Source organism: Halichoerus grypus, chromosome 4 (assembly GCF_964656455.1).
Source record: "Halichoerus grypus chromosome 4, mHalGry1.hap1.1, whole genome shotgun sequence".
Lineage (NCBI taxonomy): Eukaryota > Metazoa > Chordata > Mammalia > Carnivora > Phocidae > Halichoerus > Halichoerus grypus.
This window is the reverse complement of record NC_135715.1, coordinates 3,181,143-3,199,493: the sequence shown is the minus strand read 5'-3', so window position 1 is coordinate 3,199,493 and position 18,351 is coordinate 3,181,143. Positions and strand designations below refer to the sequence as shown.

At 40.7% G+C, this 18,351-nt stretch overlaps 1 long non-coding RNA gene across 1 annotated transcript; it reads left to right on the top strand.

Annotated features, from left to right (window-relative positions):
• Positions 1–1,547: 1,547 nt before the first annotated feature.
• LOC144381456 (uncharacterized) lies at positions 1,548–16,503 on the top strand. The gene is made up of 3 exons (XR_013446694.1): positions 1,548–1,655; positions 9,802–9,905; positions 15,596–16,503. It is a non-coding gene; the product is annotated as an uncharacterized LOC144381456 (long non-coding RNA).
• Positions 16,504–18,351: the final 1,848 nt, after the last annotated feature.

Here is an 18,351-nt window from a genome sequence, read left to right as displayed (position 1 = left end):
AATCCATAATACAAATAATAATAATGCAAATAATAGTAAGGAGCATTAATTCTGTTTCATGGAAGAAAGGCACACAGAGGAGGACAAAAGTAGATAACATTTTAGTGCTTGTGAGGTTTTTTTGTTTTGTTTTGTTTAACCTCATAGTTGTTTGACAGTATTTCCTATCTGGATGAACTGTATCTAAAAATGGACTAAGCAGATAGTTAAGTGGAACATTATACAATCAGAATAGCTTCAATTTAAAATGTGCTTTAGGAGGAAAAAATAAAATAACATAAAATAAAATATGCTTTCGGAGGAGGTATAGATTTGAACCTCAGAGGCTTATGTCAGAGGACCTAGTTAATCTTTAAAAAAAGTGACAGGATTTCATCACATTTTGCTTTATTAAATAATGTATTTCAGTAGCTCGTTTAATACATTTCTCTTTCTCTGATGAATGAGCCATGCAAAGACAGCCTTTTTCCTCATCTAGAATTCATAAGAGGACTTCCTGGACTTTCATAGCTGTGTTGTTTTTTTTTTTTCCACCAATATATTTGCTAATATGTTTCAACTGAAATTTCACAAGAATTTTGTAACATGCTAATTGTGTGCAACAGAATGATGGACATGAGAGAATGTAACTACTGTTTGGATAGCTGACTATCTATGCATGGCATTCCAAATGTCTGAAGAATCAGGATTTGTTAATAGATCATACTGGTTCCTTGGAAATTGTAAAGTCTTTCCACTTTTGTATTTATTTTGTTTACTATAAATACTTACATGTTTTAAATGGTCTCTTAAATATTCATTAGGGAGGAGGGATTTTCTAAAGGAGGGATTTTCTAAAATAAGTGACTATCTCATGTGCATATAGGGTGGAGCAAACTACTATAACTTTGAATATAACTTAAAAATAAGAATTATTCTGAAAAATGTGTGCACTGAATTAATACTCTTTAGAAAAATACTCATTTATGTTGTAGGAACAAGTACAGTTCACCCAATACTCAAAACATTTTCATTTTAAATGTAATTATGTTGAAGAAATTTAAACATATAAACAACCAATTACAAAGTGACTCTAGTTAGTAACTTAAAATTTTTATTAACTCACCTCTGGATTTTGTTGTGTTTGAATTTTGAAAATGTATCTCTAAATTAAAAAAAAAACAAACCCAAAAACCTTTTTTTCCCCATAGACTTTCCATGATAGAAATAAAAATTATACATTAATGACTGTATAACATTACTGAACCGTAAAAAAACAAAAAGGTTCCTTCTTAGAATCTCTCTCTTGGAATGCTTGGCCCTGTAACATAATACACTCACGTTTTGCACGACCAGATTGGCGCTCTGGGTAGTGCTGGCCCTCGGTGTCCTAGCTACTGGGTGAAAACGTTGTTTGTTTGTTGTTACTGTGGCTTTCTGTCAGAGCAGAACAAAATTGTCTGCTTCTCTATCTGTAGATCATGAGCAAATGACATAAAAAAAAAGTCTCTAAATGACACAGCTATATTTTCTGGGAGGGAGGGGTATGAGCGGTGAGGAGAGCTGCGTGTCCTTGAACAGAGCAAATGTTAGGAAGGAAAGATCAGCCCGTGTTCATTGATCCCACTGTTTGCTCTAGGAGTGAGCTTTCGCCCTGCTTGTAAACTGCTCAGGAGGTAAGTAGGACAGGAGCCACTCTGCTTTTTGCCAGATGCTATGGTGTTTTGTGGAACTGGATTGTAGTCAGAAACCTTCTACTTTTCTGCAGTTCACGTGCTGTTTCTAGGCTTGCCTTTGAGTCTGTTTTCTAGAGTTGTTTTGAAATCCAACCTAAAGATAACAGCGAAATGTGAGCCGTTCTTGTGAATGGTGCCACCACCCGGCGATGCTGCTTCCTAAGGCAAAACAGGCTTTTCTGCAAGACCTTGCAGCCAGAGTGGAGGCAGAAAGTTGGTTACAACCTAACATACATTTGCTTTGCACAAAACTTTAAATAAGCTGGTAGAAACAATTTGAGAGAAGAGAAAGAAATACTGACAATGAGTAACTCAGGGCATTTTCAGGTGACAAATAAATGGATACATTCAGTTTAAAAACTTATTTTTTTTTATGCTTGGGAAAGTCTCAAGCTAATACATTCACATTTTAAAATATATTTTATATCTCAATTTGCATATTTATTTACCAAGAACAGTTAGTGTATAAAAAATGAATACCAATGTTCGTTTAAGAGTTTAGAAAGCTACCTAACCAACAAAATTAAAACAAACAAGGATCTAAACTCAGGATTATTTTGGAGTAAACATGAGTTTACAATCAAGATTTGCTTGTCTTGCAAGCAAACTTTTTATCATATTTCTTCACTAAATTGACCTACCAGTCTCAAATATTTTTAGAGTAAGCTGGTCATCTTCAGGGATATTGAAAAGCAAAATTTGAAAAAGTATGGATGGGAAAGAAAATATACCTTAAAAGCTAAGAAGAACAAAAACGCTTTTAAACTATAAGTAATAAATGGCAGTTAATAAATGTCCAATGTAGCTATTTTTTATTGAAATAATTTCAACTTATACACTCATGACTTATTTATCAACTCTAAATGTATAAATTGCATCTTCTTTTTAATTGTTTTAGTCTGTCCTCAGGCAATGCAAATAATAGAGATACTCAAATTAGTAATGGCACCTAGAGGTCAGTTATCTAAATAGAGTGAAGAGATCAGAAGACTTGATTTCTTTGCTACCAAGCATGTCCTTCAGGTACCTTTACCTGTGAATGAAAAAAAAAAAAAATTACTGATGTAGAAAAAAGCAATAATAATAACTGGTAAGGGTAGTTTAGCAGTATATGCATGTATGTTATGGCATTTGACTCTTACCAGCCTATGGGACAAGCAAAATATATACATAATTCTCCCGTAATGCTGATACTGTAAATACATGATTCCAATGTAAAAGTGGGAATAGAACCTCGATCTTTCAATCCCACTCACCTGTGCTATGCACCCACATACAATGTTTAAGAAGAGCGATTAACTACTCACATAGTAACTATACTTTTTGCCTTGTCTAGGACGCTTACAGCAAATGATATCGACAAAACTGGCTGGAGGAAATACGAGTTAGTGAGGTTCACAAGAAAATAATAAAGATGCTCTTAGTGCCATTTCCTGCTGGCTGTTGAGTGTTGGGTAGAGATGACAGTTCAGATAAGCTCGTTCTAAGAATGACCACTTCGAGTGTAAACACCAGCCTGTATTTCACCTTTGTTAGTTCTTTATTAAGATGTCAGCCTCTCATTTTGCCAAAAGAGAGAAAAAAATAAGAATTCTACATAAAAGTTTTCTTAGAATTACATTTTTTACTGCAAGAATGCCTTTTTAGGTATAAGAGTAAGAATTAAAAAGCCATATTTACCACTGCTACTGAAAAGCAAACAGAAAATGAAATATACTGCTATTTTGAGAGTTGATGATTTTCTGTTTTTATTTTGGGAAACTTGTACCTGATTTTAAAATTTCTACACACGAAGAATGTATTACAATTTCAACATGGCACCCATACCCCTTATAGTATGAATTAAAAAGGAAATCAATATGCATATAGCCATTTGGTTCCATTGGTTAAAGTCACACTATTTTTTAATTATAGAATAATAGAAAAAGAGTAATATCCTTTACTACTCAGGTGGATTTGTATCTTCCTCAATCCAAAATATAAAAATCACTGAATATATGTTCAGTATTTATTAAGCATCAAATGTATTTTAGGAATTATCTAGAATGTAAGTCTTTGCGTTTTTGGTTTTCTATCTAAATAATAAGGCACTGTTTCATAAAATGATTAATGTTTAAGGTTCTAGAATGTAAGTCTTTGCCCTTTTGGTTTTCTATCTAAATAATAAGGCACTGTTTCATAAAATGATTAATGTTTAAGGAGTTTCTTTTTTTCTTGTACCTTTTATTCCGTATCATCTCATAATTTGGAAACAAAAATTATTATATGTTATTATGATCATCATCTGGCATGTTCTTAATTTTCTTAATGGTTGATGTTAATTCCTAATGCTGCTATTTTAGCCTCTTCTTGCCAATAATATATGGAAGAGAAAGTGATTTTCATCTCTGAGCACAAAAGTTTTACAAACCATCTCCCACCACATCAAATTACATGTTCGGAAAAATTCCAGGACAAGGTGGTATGAAAATAAAAAAATAAAATAAAAAAATAAAAAACAAGAACTGAACTTCACTCTGATAAGCGGAACTATCATCCATTATAATTTTGTTTGCACTTACAAGAAAGAAAGGGGAGACATGAGAACAAGTACAAGGTACATTGAGGCAGCTTTAAAATGAATCTTTCTTAAGGTGTCTTTTGATTTGATGTGAAGGATGTTAGGTGTTGAGCAGTTAACACGGAAATTGCTTTGCGTGTGACCCTGAGAGCTTTGGTCGGGACCAGAGTTCCGGCGACCTCTGATACATGCACCTGTGTGGCCAGGGGTCCCCCTCACTCCCACAGAAGCATCTCTGCGGCTCCCCCATTCTGATTCAGCACTCAGGTAGAGAGCCACAACTCCATAGTCACTCACGGTATTGAGTCCCCATCATCCGCTTCAAACCCCTCCTTAAATACAACGAAAGGACGTGCTGTTGCATCTCACTGCTCTTCCCGTTGGTTCTTCTCTTCCCTTTACATTCTTAACCCAGTCCCCTTTCCTGCCTTCTGAATGCTGTTTGCAATCTCTAGCTAATTCCGTAGGGGGGCAATTCTGTTTGTCTCCCAGCTTTGTTTGCCGGACGGTGTTCCTAGTCATGACTGGATTACAATTTCAAACGTGAAAATGCATAATTAAAACATTTTAGTGATAATAACCAAGTGCCCATTTTATAAATAAGACACATCCATTTAAAACAGATTAAGGGCTCTTAAACCCCGTGCATGCTTTCCAAGTTATCGGCTGAACACTTCCCAGGGAATGAAACTAGGAAATGCAGTCTCCAAATTTTGTTTCATGGAAATTAGTTTTAATTAGGCAAACATTACTAATTCTATTTAGTCCAGTGTTAGATTAATTTTTAAAAAGCCAATATTCTGATCCCGCTCCAGTCTACAGGCTAAGGAACTGTTTGCATAGTGTGGAATAATACGGAATGCCTGGTTTCTGGTTATGTTATCTGGTGAAAAATTCATACTGACCCAAGGAAATATTTGATTCCAGCAAATTTGTCAATATATTTCAAGGATTCACTTTGTGCTAGACACCGTGTGTGGTCCCGTGGGCACAAAAATGCAAACCTACAACAGCCACCCAGTGGTTCTGCTGGGAAGGAAGGTCTTCCCGGGCTCTCTCCTGCTCCCACACCTCTTGCTGGGTCAGTGAATTATGCCTAGTGGCCACCCTTCACTTAGGCCTTTCTAGGGATGTGTTTGCAGACAACCACCTTAATCGAGAAAGCAACGGCTCCTTCCAGGACAAACAGCAGGCTTGCTTACTTCCTGCTACAAAAGAGCTGGATTCTCCAAGCCCCCGTGAGTCAACTGTGACCACCGCCTGCACAGGGAGCGTGCCCTAGGCCTCTCCAGGCCCCCCCATGGTGCTTGGAGTGGAGCAGAAGCAAAGCATGCTGTTCTCTGACCCAAGAAGTTCACATCCTCGCCTTGCATGCATGTCACGAGGCAGGCTAGCCAATTAGCTGGTAAGGAAGATGGAACGAAATTTCCGCCCCTGACAGCGCCCTCAGGAAGCTCACAGTCTAGAGGGAAGACGAGAACCTCTATGCAAATAGCTAAAGGTCAGTTGTGCTAAGTACAGAAGTAGATCGACCACACAGGGGAAAATAGTGCATTACCAAGTGGGCATTCTACCTCGCTGGGGGAGAAGACAGGTTATCAGTAAATGGGGTTGGCATACCGGGAAAATATATCTGAAGACACGAATTTGAATGCCTGTCTGTTTTCACTGAAATGTCAGTTGAATCAGAGATTGCAATATTAAAACAGGAAACCATAAAATTTAGGAGAAAATGAAAGAAATATGGATGAATTTGACTTTCTAAAACAGACTTCTGTGGGGGGAAGTAATCATAGCCAATACCGCAGATAATGTGCTAATCCTGTCTTTATTTAATACCTTAGGGGCTCCTGTAAGACAATAATAAGGAATCCAAAAATGGGTGAAGGATCTGAACACAAATGTCACAAGAATATAAATAAGTGCCAGAAAGTCTTGAACGTATCAAAGTCTGCTTAACCTTTCCCATAATAAGATAAATGCAAATTAAAACCACAAAGTGGTACGATCATTCACCTATCAGATTGGCTCAGATTAAGAAGTTTGGTAACACAGCGTGTTTGCCAGAATGTCGGGAAAGGTTCCCACACAGGGCTGTGGGGGTACCAACCGAACCAAGTACGCCGAGCCGTTTCACTGTATCCATCAGAATGGCAAATGCCCACGGTCCTTGACCCACAATTTAACTTCTAGGAATTACTCGTGCATATATGAAGCAATTTCTTTAGAAGGGTATTTATCGCATTAATGATTGGACTAGAAACAAATACGCCTATGGGAAATCATATGTATTGAAATGTCTTCGTTTTGGGCTTGCCTAGGGTAGCAAAAATTTGGAAGCAAGTTGAATGCCAACAATTTGGGACTGATCAAACTTTGTCTATTCATCTATCTATCTATCTATCTTAACTCATAAAGAAACATACAGATGGTGTTCCTTATCAAGACTGGATTATAATTTCAAACATAATCATAATTAAAACATTTTAATGATAATAATCAAGTGCCCATTTCATAAACAGGGCACGTCCATGTAAAACCTAGCAGGTGTAAGGGTCGTATTAATGCATACCAGAACGCTCTGTGACGGGAACCAGAACGGGGCAGCTCTGTCTACACTGGCCCGCGATCCATTTGAGGATACAGTGGAAGGTGGGAACATAAGTCACAGAACAGGGTGTTTAATAGAATGCTGTTATGTTTATAAAAAGGAAATGTGTGTATTCATGCACAGGCGTTCTGGAAGCATGCTCACAAAGCTGGCAGCAGTGCAGACCTGTGTTGGGGGCGATGGGAAATGGGGAGAGGACCCCCACTTTACCAAGTTACTTTTTGGGTTTTCTGGATTTTGTAACACAAGAATCTATTAAATAGTCAAAGGTGTGAAAATAATTCATTTTAGCTTTAACTAATGGCTCAGTCAGTCGCCCTTGGTGATGGTTCGGGTGCTCGGAAAGAGGGGGGAGTCAGAAATGGCTCCTGGCACGGTGACTGGGACCTGCAGTGCCCTCTCCTGAGAGAAGGTCGGGGAGGGAGAATGGAGCGAGTGATTCTAGACGCCAGGGGTGTGACCGAGCCGTCAGCCGCCCCAGGGAAGCTGTCAGCAGACTGCCAGACGGGTTTGGACAGCAGATGAGTTTGGGGGCCCAGGGCACAGGGCTGCATCTAAGTGGGTGCCATGCCGGGAGGCTGAGCGAGAGGAGGTCACAGCCGTGCAGAGCATGCTGGCACTCACCAGCCGCCGAGCGGAGCCCACAGGGGGCCCTGGGAAGGAGCAGTCTTGGGAGCGGGAGAGAACCAGCCAGGTGAGACATCACCGGAGTGAGCAGAGGGCAGTGTGAAAGCAGGCACGGCCATGGACAATGGTGGGGAGTCATCCAGGGAGGTGGGACTTGACCTCCACGGCGGGAGCACTTTCCTCCTGGGCATCTGTGGAGATGAGGAGGTTGGAATGCAGCCCTGAGACACGTGGAAGATGGGCCAGGGTCCCTGCGGAGGAAATGCCATGGGTGGAGCACTTCCCTTCCCTGTGCCAGCAAAGCCCCGGGGGTCCCCAGGGACACCAGGTGCCAGAGAGCGGAGAAGGAGAACACGCTGGTCCTGGCGGCAAAGGGCAGCAGTGTCCTCAGGATGGAACAGGGGTTCCCAGGACACAGACTCAGGTTTACGGTGGATGACACGTGGAAGAATGGACTAGAAGGGTTTGGGAAACAAAGGAGGGAAATGGGGCTGCTTGAAAGGCACGGACCACTTAGCACAAGCATGTGGGAGCAGGTGGATGGCAGGAGGGGCTTTGCTGTGGGCAGGCACCTGGTACATGTGGCAGGTTGGATTTAACGGCGACTGTGAAGGTGCTCACTGAGCTGTGGCCGTCATAAGTGCGAGGGCACTCGAGACCCGTTCTCTTGGTTTTGCTTGTGTTGGCATCCACGGTGGGTAACCAGAGAGGCTCCAGCCAGGGAATCCCGAGTGTGGGACAGGGAGAGGGGCCAGGAGAGATCTGTGTGGGCCCCTGATTGTTCTGGGGGAGTCCCTGGCACGCAGCCGTCGGGGGCCTCTGACATGTCCGGACAGTGGGTTTCCATCACTCCTCTCAATCTCATGGTTCTGCTTTGTTGTAAATCGTAGAACCCCCATTACCAACTTTCCCCCAAAGTAAGTATCGTCTTGCTATCTCTCTTCAGCTTTTGCATGTTTGGAACATGGGCCAGAATCCCTTTCCTTGACTCTCAAGCTGACAGCTTGTTAGAACTTGTTTGCATAATACCTGGGGTGGATGCAACTTGTTTATACCAGCAGTTCCCTGTGAGTGCTCAGGTCAAGAATTTCCAGACATTGTGCCATTAGGCGACTGTCAGGTGCCACAACCACGAGGGACTGAGTGCTGACGTCATTCTGGAACAGAGAAACCACGCCTGACCTTTCCTCCTATCCTGAGTGCTGCGGGCTGGCAGGCTTTCCGTATGGCACATCCTCAGAGAGCCACCTCCATGGCTCCTCGAACCCACCCTGGGCATTTGCTGATTCACGCTTTACTCTTGACCCACCTTCTTAAGGAACCTACCCCATAGTAGATGCTCAATACGTTCTCGTCGGGATTGTTCTTCTACCTTTTTGGATTATACTTGTATACTTTGTCCTCTAATTGGACATTTTTGTAATTATAGAAAAACTCAATAAAGTGATATATTAAGCCCTTTCAATGATAAAGGGCTGGCACGTCATAAATAGTTAATAAATATTTGTTATTATTATTTTGTGTTCTGCGTCATACCATCTGCGGGCCGCAAACATGGAGACCTTATGGACCTTCTGTTCAGGGAGTGGAGGGCTGACGCCTGAGGACATACAGAGGCTTGTTTCTTGAGGTCGAGGTGTGGGCATTTCAGAGGGTACAACGAAAGACCGGGAAGGAAGGGACACAGTGGGTGTTGGGTGCAGGGAGAAGGCGGGGCATGGAGAGGAAAGAGGGACCCAGGAAACCCACATTGGGAATGTGACCATGAGTTACAGAGCCCTGAGCCCTGGAGGAAGTCACTGGCCTCAAGGTTTCTAGAAGAATCCATCCTGCGCCGCCTGGTGAAGGGACAGGGTGACATAGGGAAACTGGAGTCCTCTGTGGGGGGGGGAATCAGACAAGGCTGACACCTAAAAAATGACTATTTCTTGTGCCATGTTATGCGTTCTGGAAGAATATATATGAAGTGGATAGATAGTATAACTTAGTAGATATTTAATAACTATTTCTATATTTAGTTCTAGAAAAGTGATGGTTTGTTTTCTAACCATTGCTAGAGGTAAAAATTGAGTAAAGCCAATCAGAAAAAGCTGAAGGTTTCTAGGGGGGAAAAAAACGTAATTTTGGCAGGAAAGAGGATTAATACATAAAATCTTAGTCTATTTCTCATGTGCTATTACAGTAATCTAGGATTTGTTTATTCTAATTTTTAATTCCAGATGAAGCGTGTATGTATTTTTTAAGTTTTTGCTTACATTCCAGTCAGCGAATGCGGGTATATTTTTTAGGGCTCTGGAGCAATCTGTGATCTGGGGGTGAATGGAAAGAGAGGCTCGCTCGCCCTACCTGTCACTCCACTGAAGTAGACTGATCTCCCGTGTCTCTGCAGCAGGTAGCTCTTATTTCAGTGCAAACATAGTTTTCATATTTGAAATCTACTTTCCAAGATGCATCCTTGGTAAAAATTGTACCATCCTGGTGAGTGATGATAACAGTCGGGGAGGCTGCGCGCGCCGGCGTCGGGGTCAAGGGTGGGGGCTGGGGGGTGTGGGTGGGGGGTGGGAGGGATCGCCGCACCTTCCTCTCAGTGTTGCTGTGACCTTAAAACTGCTCTAAAACAATAAAGCCTCAAAATGTTTTCCAAAAATATCTACCATGAGATACAGTATATGAAATGTCACCAAATTGCCTATTTTAAACATCGCTATTTTGTATTATGTGAATTTTATTTAATAAAATCTGCCATGATTGAAGCATTGCACCTCTGCAGGGACTCCTCAGGTAGCCCCAAGGTTAACCTACTGCAGGACACACCCCAATACATAGCATTTATTCCAAAAGATGTTCATATTTCCAAAAGCAGAAAAGTAGGAGAGCAGGAGAGAAGGATAGAGAACATGAACGGAAAAGGGCAAGGCAAGGAAGAACATGCCGAACTCTGACATTCCACAATTAAGGAGGAGAGAAAATCCGCGTAGTGCCTGTAATCCCCCCCAGTGAAAAGAAATTGTCTCTGAAAACATAGAGAGACGCCTTCTGTCTGAAGGTGGTGTTGGTCCCACAGGTGCTGTGCTGGGCACTCACTTGGCATCACCCTGGGATGCGCTTGAAAAGGTGTTATGCTCGTGCGTTAAAAGTGTCTGAGTGAAAGCTGGAATTTGATTGCCCAGAGAGGCTTTTAAGCCCCCACCCACCACATAATTATTTCATAACAAACATACATTTGTCTCCGCCACCGGTCTCCCACGCTGGCGTGCGCCTTCCCCTGCGGCTCCGCAGCGCGAGTCCCGCCACCGTCTTGAAGACATTGGCAACGATTCCAGTTGCCATGTTAAATGCCACACGCATGTTCCAATTATTGAAGTCATCATCGATTATTGTAGAAAATCTTTAGACTCCAGGAAAGTGAATAGAAGAAAATTTAAATTAGTTATAATTGTACCAACTGGGGGACCACTATTGCTAATGCAGTTGGACACTTGGCCATCGCTCAGTGTATCTATAGAAAAATATACGTGTTGTATGCATATAGAGAACTACACAAGTAATATATATGTTATTGTGCAAAGTGGAAACCATAGTGCCTACGCAGACATTAATCTGCTTTTAAAATTTGAAATGTCATCAGTTTCCTGAACTATGAATTTTTATGCATGCCATTCCTCTGTGTAAATGCACCATGATTCATTCAACTGCTGTCTTACACTTGCCCGTTTTTGTTGTTTCTAATCTCTTACTGTTAAGCATTGAGCTGCGGTGACTAAACATAATTTTGTGGTGTTCTTTATCTTGGCAAGTGGGTCACGACACATCCAGTTACGCAGGCTGGAGACCTATGAGCAGTTCTTGCCACGCTCGCTCCCAGCCGCAGTCCGGGACCAGGGCCTTGCATCCAAAATATCCTGCAGACCTCTCACTTCTTTCTGCCTCCACCCACTGCCATGTGGATACCTTGGTCTTGATTTTCGTGTTCCTATGGGTCGAGTAATACGCCAGGCACTTGTCATCTCTTATTTGTCACACTTACTCTAGAAGTAGATCCTGTTTGTCCTCTTCCAACTTTTCTCACCTGTTTTCGATGGGATTTTGTTTTGTTTACCTTAAGAAACAGTTTTGTGTTTTTTTTTTTACATTATGCAACAAAGTACACACATACAAAAGGATATTTAACATATATGCCAATTATAAATAACTGGACATCAGTATGCTCAGTTCCAAACTTAATTAAGAGAACAATATTTTCAATATTTTGAAGTCCATCGACTGGCCTTACCACCATCCTAAACTGTGTTTCATTTTTTTATTGTTGTTACGATTTTACCACATACGTATGTAAGCCTAAATAATAAATTTCTGCATTAAGCTTATATTTAAGCATTATAGAAACATCATCACACTATTTGTATTCTTCTGCGACTTACTTTTTTTTACACAACATTCTATATCTTAATTGAGATATAATTCATATTCCATAAAAATGTACAATTCAGTGGTTTTTAGCATAATCATGAAGTTGTGAAACCATCACCACTATCTAAATCTGGGACATTTTCATGAACTTGAAGAGAAACCTTGCACCCACAGAGAATCACCCCTGGCGCCCCCTCCTCATCCCCAGCCAGCCACTAATCCTTCTGTCTCTAGTCAACAAGATGTCCTTGAGAGTCATCTACTTAGGTCACTCATAGTTCATTCATTTTAATGGTAATACATGTATAATAATGTTTCGCTTCTGCCAGTGGACACTTTGACTATTTGTAATTTTTTTGAATTTTTGTTTTAAAATGACTTGCTTTAAAAAAATGTAAGTTGAACAACTAAGTGACTCTTAGCCATTAAAGCACTGTCTAGAAATCACTCACACACGTGTGCATATTCTCACGCACACCGATCTGGACACAGGAATGGAATTTCTATTCTTAATTCTGCCCATCCTTAATTGTAATGCATATTTAAAAATTATTTTTCCAAGTATGTATACAGATTAAAAATTTCACTAGCAATGTATCGTTGACTAAAAATTTTCCTGCACGCAGGGGTGCAAAATAGCATCTCATAACTTTACCTTGTATTTCCTCTGAAGCTCCCGAGGAGAAGCGGCTCTTCGGAGGGTGGCTGGCCATTTGCGGTTCCTCCTCTGTGAGGTGCGAATCAAGTTCGTGCTCATTTCAGCCCCCCGGGTTGTTGGTCCTTCCTCCCTGGTTTGTAGGAGTTGTTTACCTACTCTGTTCGCTGATCCTTTACAAAAATGGATTTTCCTGATTTGTTATTGTCTCCGCATTTTCTTTATGTTGTCTTTTGAATGAGCAGAAATTCTAAATTTTCATGGAGTCAAATCTATCAAACTTCCTTTTGAATTTTGTGCTTTGTTTTGTTTTTTAAGAAAGTTCCCTAGCCTAAAAGTCACAAGCGTTCATTCCTTCCTTCTTTCTTTTCCTTTTTCATTTTGACATTTATTCACCTGCTTATGTGTGGCACATGATAGGGGCTCAGTTCCGTTTTTTCTTATTCTTTTGGAAGCATGATTTGAATATTTGGCTTTTCCCCACTGCTTGAATGAGCTGAGCAAATCTTGTTTGCATGGATAAACGTGCTCTCCTCTCTTTCACTGTTCTATTTACCATGTCATTGGAGTATTCTATTCTATTAACACATCTCACTGTCTGGTGAAACATTTACTTCACCTTCCTCAACAGGAACATGTGAATACTCGTAACCCTATTCCTTACGCATTTTAGAATCAGCTTGACAAGCTTAATGAAACACCTTGTTAAAATTTAGGTAAGTTTGGGAAGACTGGACATCTTTAATATACTGAGTTCTTCCATCCATGAATATGGCATATCTCCCAATCTATTCAGGGGATTTGAAAATGTCTTTTAATAAAGTTCTATAATTTCCCCTGTAGAGATCTTAAACATACTTGGTTACATCCATTCCTAGCACCTTGTATATTTTGTTGCTATTGTAAATAACACCTGTCTATAAAAATTCCATTTTTCTCTTCATTTTTGGGTATAGAAATCAAATTGATTTTTAATCAGTTATTTTACATCCAGCAATTGTGTTAAACCTTGTTATTAATCTGAATAACTCAGAGAGATTTAGAGGGAAATTCTTTGTAGATAGTGTTCAAGTCGTGGGATTTTTGTGTTTTCCTTTCAAATTCTCATTCCCTCTTTTTTTTTCCCTTGTACTGAATTCTCTAGAACCAACAGTACGTGGTATAAGGACAACGTTGTCTTAATGATTTTTGAAAGGGAACATTTTAAATTCTACCATTTGTTATCGTGCCTTCTCAAAGAATTCAATAGATCCCATTTAAATCTCACTATGCTCATGGCTTTAAGCTGACGGGATGTGAACATTTATCAAATATTTCTCAGGATCTACTGCCATGATCTTTGGATTTTCTGGTTTAATTTACTCATATGGCAACCTATACCAACTGATTTTTCCCAATTGTTAGACCAAATTTGTGTTTCTGGAATAAATTTAACCTTGTCATTCCTTTACTTTGGGTTCCCCTAAGCACAGACTTTGACATAAGGTCTCTGTGTCTGATACTCCCAGCATTGGATTTTGTGCCTGTGTGTGTCTGAATCATCACCTGTTCATTTGCTGTCAATCTCTGTGTCTGACCTTCTGTCCCTTTGAAGGACAGATAGTTTCTTGCATTCATCCTCTTGCTGAGCGTGGCTCTTGGAGTTTCTGGCTACAGGAAAAGGCCCAGCCAGACTCTAGCCTTCCAAGAACCCCAGCTATTTTCTTCTGCTCCTTTGTGGATTTTAGAACCAAAGCACAAGGTTTGGGGACACAGGCATTTGCCTCCAGTGAACCATTATTCGTAGCTGGCTCACCACTAGATTCCTGCGCCATTTTGTTTTATCCCTTAAGGATTTCTCTTACTTTCTTGCAAACTTATTATGAACTTAAAAAGATGTGGTTTTTACTTGATAACTTATGGGTATTTTACAGCAGAAAATTTTCAAGATATCAAATCTGTAAGTTTGCCCAAAAGGGAAAACCGGAGGCTTCCAAATGTTTTAATTCAATCTAGAGAACTTTTTGTGGTTTATCTTTTTGTTTTTATACCTAAAAGAACTTATAACTATTTTTATGCATATACTTTCGGCAGCATTTGACGTGACTACTGTATCACACCAATAGATAGCAATACTAAATAAAATATATTATAATGTTACTTAACATTTTAAAGATATTGAACCCTAAGGAGGATGCTTATTTCTTGAGTACATTGTATATGAATGGTAAGTTACTTGCAACATAAATTATGTTTTGTAATATGGGAAGACAAAGGGTAGAACAGAAATCTTCCTTCCCTTACAGATGTAAGTAAGGTGATACCCTCGAATGAGCTGACCAAGAACCTAGTTTTGAGCACCTCGTTTTACCAGTTACTTCTGGTTGGTGGGGGCTATCAGAGAGAGCCACATGCAACTTCAGGGCCATTGTGCATTCTGAACAGTGGTCCTTGGATTTGGGTAGAGTGGTGGCTCTGGTCTTGTGGCGGATGACTTTCCCGAGCATCAGTTACTCTCCAATGAAATGAGAATCAGGATGGTTGGGGTTGTGCACTGGATAAAGAGGGTAACCCACATGAAATGACTACAAATGGTATTCCTACCTCTGTGCACATCTTTGAAGAACCTACAAAACTGCCACAAAGTCTGGCAGATTTTTGTCACTGACTCAACTCCGTGAAGAACTTCAAGTGACGTAATGAAGTGGTGCCAACAGCCTGGTTCAAGCAAAGGGCACCCGCAGAGAAGCAGGGTCTCCCCAGTTTCCTGCTGTTCCCTTTTAATCTCAGCGTGAGTTACAAAGCAGCGTTCTTTCCATTCTCTCTCCTCTGGGTACCAAGAACATTTTCTTAGCTCAGTGCAACATGAAATTAAAGATAGGATTGCAGGAACAAAACCTACCCAATACTTTGCTTCTGATTCTCCCACCTGCCAAAGAATAATGTCTAGCCCTTTGTTGTGTTTGGTCCGACACTTTTTTTGTGTGTCTTGTAAGGACTTTAATTGATCTGTTGATTTTGACCGTATCTTTGTCCAGCTCTTCCTGACCCCCAGCAGGTGTGACCCGCAACACTACACACCTAGCTCAACGTGGTTAATCCGCAGCAAGCTTCATGGCCTGGGAAGCAGTGAGAGGCTTCCCTGCATCAGGTGCAGGTGGCACGACCACCTCCCCCTGTTTCCTAGGCCACCCCCACCCTCAGCACCACCCCGGGATCATCCAGGCTTCTGCAGACACCATCCGCGTGGGCCAGACCATTGTTCCTGCGTGGGAGCGTGATGGACGGACAGTGGGGCCCCGCGGAGCACCTGCTGTCCCCAGTCTGTCCTGCCCAGTGAGGCCGCTCATGCCGGTCCCGAGGGTGCAGTGGATATGCCGCTGGGCTGGTTGCCCTTGCTCTGCATGACCTCATCCTCCATGAGGTCACCTTATAAGGTCACATGGCCCTTTTTCTCTTTTTTTCTGATTGACAAGTATCACTTTTCCCCTTATATTTTGCCACGATAATCTTTTGATAAATGTGTTAGACACACATTTTTGTTTCTATTTTGCATTATTCCCAAGGGATGGAGTCCTGAACGTAGAAATACAAGTTCAAAGGGACTAAATGTTTTAAAGTTTTGTATGAATAGTACTGAGTTGCTTCCTGGACGAGCCATTCCCGATAGCTTAGCAGAAGGGCTCTCTCTGCTTTCTCTCCAGCTCTCGGTGTTAAGATGGCTAAATGTTTGTGCCTTGTGGGGGCGCCTGGGTGGCTCAGTCATTGGGCATCTGCCTTCAGCTCAGGTCATGATCCCAGAGTCCTGGGATTGAGCCCCACATCGGGCTCTCTGCTGAGCGGGGAGCCCGCTTCTCCCTCTCCCTTGCTCCCCCTGCTTGTGTTCCTGCTCTCACTATCTCTCTCTCTGTCAAATAAATGAATAAAATCTTTAAAAACAAAAAAATTTGTGCCTTGTGATGTGTGAAAAGTGATGTCCCATGTTTCCATTTGCTCTTTTTTGATTACCAGTAACGTTGGAATGTTTTCATGTTCATTAAACACGTGTATTTTATTTTTTATAAATCCATTCCTACAGTTTTGTGAACTCTTTTCTTGGGTCACTAATGTTTTTCTCACCAAATTTTATGTGAACTCTATTTATAGTAAGGTTATTAACCCGATATGATGTACTTGTTATAAATATTATTCTGAAATATTATGGCAGTTGTAATTTAGTTCATGATGTGTCTGGATCTTCAGAGGTTTAAAATTGCCATGTGCCCAAACATTTTCTTTATTTTCCACTGTGGTTTATTTAATAAATGTTCACTTTTAGGAATTCTTTCCTTGCCCAGACAGAAGTATTGCTTATGTTTTCTTAAACTTTATTGTGGTTTTATTTATTTATTTGATGATTTCATTTTGGTAAATGGTGTGAATAAAAATTAAAACTGGCATTTATCCATATATAAGTACTAGTTCCCAAGACTACATATTTACTGTTGATTTCTGTTGTTTCTTTCTTTTTCTAGTGCAAATAACATTTTGATGAACTCTGTTATATACAAACTTCTAATTATTTAAATTCTTCTATAGGCATGGGTAAATACCCAATATAAGTGGGCACTTAATTCCACAAAAACACAGGTACAAGAACATTCCCGGCAGCTCTTTTAATAGCAAAGACCAGATAAATAGTAGCAAAGACTAGAAACAAACTAGATATCCATCAAGGTTATAATGGATCACAAATTAGGTTATATTCATACAATGGAACACGAGACAACAATGAGACAGAAGGAACCACTGCACAAGGTTACGGCAAAAATGAATCTCATAAACAAATGTTGAGTGAAAAATAAAAGTTCATACTGTGTGATCCCATGTGTATAAAAACCAAGACTGGTCTGCGGTAATAAAGTGTATTAACTGGAAGGGGCATCCAAGATCCTTCTGGGAGATTTGATTGATCTGGGTGGTGTTTGCTCGGCAGTCTATAAAAGCAAAGATTCATCAAGCCATATGCTTAAAATGTTTGTACTTTCTACCCCAACAGAAAGTGAAAAATGTTCCTATATGGAATCATTTAGAATTAAGATTTTTTTTTTTTTCTGTGTATCAGGTATTGAGGTAAACCTTTAAAATCACATGGGAAGTATTGACAACTTCTTAGCTCGTCAAACCTCTCTCATAAAGGGTATAGAACTTCAGAAAAGCTCTGGGACTGAGGATAGAAATATGAATTCCAGGCTCATCTCGGTTGCTACTGGCCTTGAGAATTAACCTCCAGGACACATTCCCACACCGTAGAGGTTGGCGTGAAAGTGACGAGGGTCCCTGTATGCCAGGCATTATGCTGGAATTCTATGCATCTTATTTCACTTAATGCTCATGTAGCACAAATAAATACGAGCATGTTGCACAGGAGAGTGAGCACAGGGACTTGCAAACTTTCTGACAATAGCCCAAAGTCAGAAAAAACATTTTACATCACGACCCCGTACATATGTACACACCCTCGGCAGAAATAAATTTCTTGAAGCAACACTTCCTACGGGCTGTTGTCTATGCTTTGCCAATCTATCCTACCTATTAGAAATAGCACTTAATTTCTTTCTACACGTATGAATGGGCAGCAGTCCACAGCTTGAAAAACAACGGAGAAGCCTTCAAAGAAAACAGTACATTAACCAAAGGAGATTGACAGTGACTGTTAAATTTCCTTGCATTTCTCAGAGAACATTAGAAGCAGTCTCCCACCCCCCAGGAGTGAGGGGTAATGCCGGCCCCCAGGTGCCTCCGCCACCCCCCC